Source organism: Scomber japonicus, chromosome 17 (genome assembly GCF_027409825.1).
Source record: "Scomber japonicus isolate fScoJap1 chromosome 17, fScoJap1.pri, whole genome shotgun sequence".
NCBI classification, from domain to species: domain Eukaryota; kingdom Metazoa; phylum Chordata; class Actinopteri; order Scombriformes; family Scombridae; genus Scomber; species Scomber japonicus.
In genome coordinates this window covers 4,965,010-4,968,064 of record NC_070594.1, presented here as the reverse complement: position 1 = coordinate 4,968,064, position 3,055 = coordinate 4,965,010, and the positions used below count along the sequence as shown (strand labels likewise).

The 3,055-nt window shown below is 36.5% G+C and overlaps 1 long non-coding RNA gene across 1 annotated transcript; it reads right to left on the bottom strand.

Moving 5' to 3' along the window:
• Positions 1-723: 723 nt before the first annotated feature.
• On the bottom strand, positions 724-1,271 carry LOC128377614 (uncharacterized). The gene is made up of 3 exons (XR_008323326.1): positions 1,238-1,271; positions 1,096-1,152; positions 724-842 (listed from the first exon to the last, which is right to left on the bottom strand). It is a non-coding gene; the product is annotated as an uncharacterized LOC128377614 (long non-coding RNA).
• Between the last annotated feature and the right edge of the window lie 1,784 nt (positions 1,272-3,055).

The following is a 3,055-nucleotide window of genomic DNA, read 5'->3' as shown; positions in this document are numbered from 1 at the left end:
AATTTAGCTGAGCTTCAGTCCAGGTTGATTTGGAGGTTTTTCATGCTGTATGCACATTACAGAGGTGACTTTGGTCATTGAAGCTGCATGAAATGTATTTTTCACTCATTACAATCAAACTGCAACTACCACAGTCTGATGCTTCAAACTGGCTCCAGTACAAACTGATGGGTGACGTCACACCTCGATACATCCACCTTTATATGCACCCTGTGATCACGATGCATCGTCACATGCTTTAACACTGCTGAATGTATATTGAGTTATTTCATTTCTGTGAACTGTCAGGTAACTTTGACTGTATTTCTATTTGTATTTAGACACATTTTAAAGATTGAAAGATGATTTAGAAGTGTGATCAAATAGCAAAAAATATCCCTCTTTCATTATCAGTCAGAAAAGTGTACATGCATTAATGCATTAATTACAAAACAGTAAAATTAAGTGGTGAAAATCTTAATGACTAGAGATAAAATCCAGATATTAATATTCTTGTCAAACTAAAAAGTGTCTCAGGACACAAAACATATGAACATTTCTTATTTACACTCCAGACAGCCTCCTGTGAACACGGTGCTACTAGTTAAGTCACTACACCCCCTGCTGGACAAATAAAGCTATTACAACCATAAATCCTGAAAATCATCATAAAAACAGTCAAAATCTCAAAGTGATGTTATGATTCTTTCTTTATGTAAATAATTCACCTACTCATGTTAAAACTGAGAGGATATTAATGATATAACAGTCAGGGAGTCGTTTCTCTGGTGAGCTGATGTTGGTGTGGAAGTGGTTGATCAGTTTTCATAGTTCACCGCACCATCATCTTCATCATTCATCTCCTGTGAAAAACAACACAAAGAAACACAAAGTCTGACACACTCACACTGAAAACTAACAAATCACAACCCCACTTCTTTCACCTTTAGGTTTCTACATTCAACACAATCAGAAATCATCTCACATATACAAATAAATGAATTTGAAAGAGTCTCAAAGTCCCAGATTTTCCTCCCAGCTGACTGTTGAAGTTTTAAAACTGAACACAGGTCACAGTGGAGTCAGCAGACCCTGAACGCACCATCAGATATTTACCTGACTGGCTGCTGCACCTGAACGCCTCGCTGTTCTGCTTCTTACTGAGTAAGAAACCTGCACAAACACAAACAGTGAGACATTCACAGTCCTGCATTACAGTAACATGGACGTTATTAGTTGATTTTATACATCGACTCACAGTGTGGTCATCAGGTGGTCTCTGGTTCCCTGCTAAACAAATCAGAGGAACATTTCAGCTCGAAACTTACAGTTTGTGTTAATCAGACTGAACAAAGGTTGGTGAACATTTTATCACCTCCAGCTCTGAAGAGAAGAACAGTAACAACAGTGATGAGGATGAGTTCAGCCACACGCATCACCAACATTATGTAGCTTAGAGCGGAACAATCTGCACAAGCTGTGGAGAAAAAACATGAAAGTAAAGGAAGTTTATAAATGTGAAATATTCTGGCAGGTTGTCATATTTAAGAAGCAGGTTCATGTGAGCTGTGGAAACAGAGCCCATGGAAATAAAAGAGTTAACAAATGACACTAACAAACACAGCGGCTGTCACTTGAATAATTATTTTTGAACAAATCTACTTATACAGGTGTATAATTTACATTCACAGTGTTAATAAATACAAATAAATAAAGCCATTTAAACATTTACACATACTAACAAATAAAACTATTTTTTTCCTGTTTTATTTCTCTTATGGACAATCTGTAAAGTATTTGAACTTGTTTCTTACCTGTTTGTTCTGTTGTGTTTAAAGTTGATGTTTTCATCACTTCAGTCGTTTGCGTCGTTGGTGTTGATGTTGTATCATTTCCTGGAGGAATGAAAAAAGAAGAAATTAATAAAGAAACCTCATATTGGCTAAACAAGGATGATTTTTTGAAAATTTAAACCTCAAAATACTTCAAATATAGTTGAATTTTTATACAATAATAAAGAGATTTTAAGCAGCTCGTCATCTTCTCACCTGGTTTCTTACCTGATAACTGAGAGCTGAAGTTATACAGCTGATCTTCTCTCCTGATGAGATCTGTGACTTTACACTGCAAAGACTTATAAATTGATGTGTAAATAAAATTAGAAGTCAACAACAACACAGTGGTTGAGCAGGTAGGCTGTGATATCTTTATGTCTGTGGCATTCATGTCCCAGTCTCTTCCTTCATACACCCACTTCACTGTGTATGTGCACCATCCATATGGTGACACATAGCAGCTTAACTTCACCTTATCAGCGTCCTTATGTTCAGTCACTGGTGAAGATGGAGATATTGTTAGAGAAAGACAACAAGAGTAAAATTAACTTCATCACTGTAATCATAATTATTGTAATGTTTCAGTATATTGTTCTAACAAGACAGTTTGATCTGAAAACATGATGATGTAAATACTCACTGCTAACAACAGACAGATCAACCTGAGAGTCTGGACCTTGTTGTCGTCCTGATCTGTTGTACTGTTGGCAGAAGTAACGACCAGCATCCTCAACTGAGACATTCTTTATAACCAGAGAACAGTTTGCTGTAACACTCAGTCTGCCGGATGCAATTTTTGCACCTTTTGTCTGTCCTGATTGAATCAGCTCTTGTCCATGGTTTTTTGTACGACGGAAGACCCAGGCAGTACTGTTACATTTATCCTGATCAGTCATCACATTTTTACAGGACAAAGTGGCTTCATCTCCATCTCTGACAGTGATGTGGAGGACAGTTTGTCCAGTTACTGCTGTTGAGAATTTAAGTGAGAAATGTGATAAATGAACTGAAATAATAATATGACATCTGTTAAAATACAAACAGTATATTTGACTGTCATTAAATTATTTAATAAGATTTTTGTATCTTACCTGTAAACTGAAGCAACAGAATCAGAAATAAAAACATTTTAATCCATCTGAGTTCAACCATCGTGCTTCTGTCTTTCTCTCTGTCGTCTTCTCACGCTCTCAGCTCTCAAAATGCAGAAACACACTATCTACTTCCTGTAATGAGCAAAG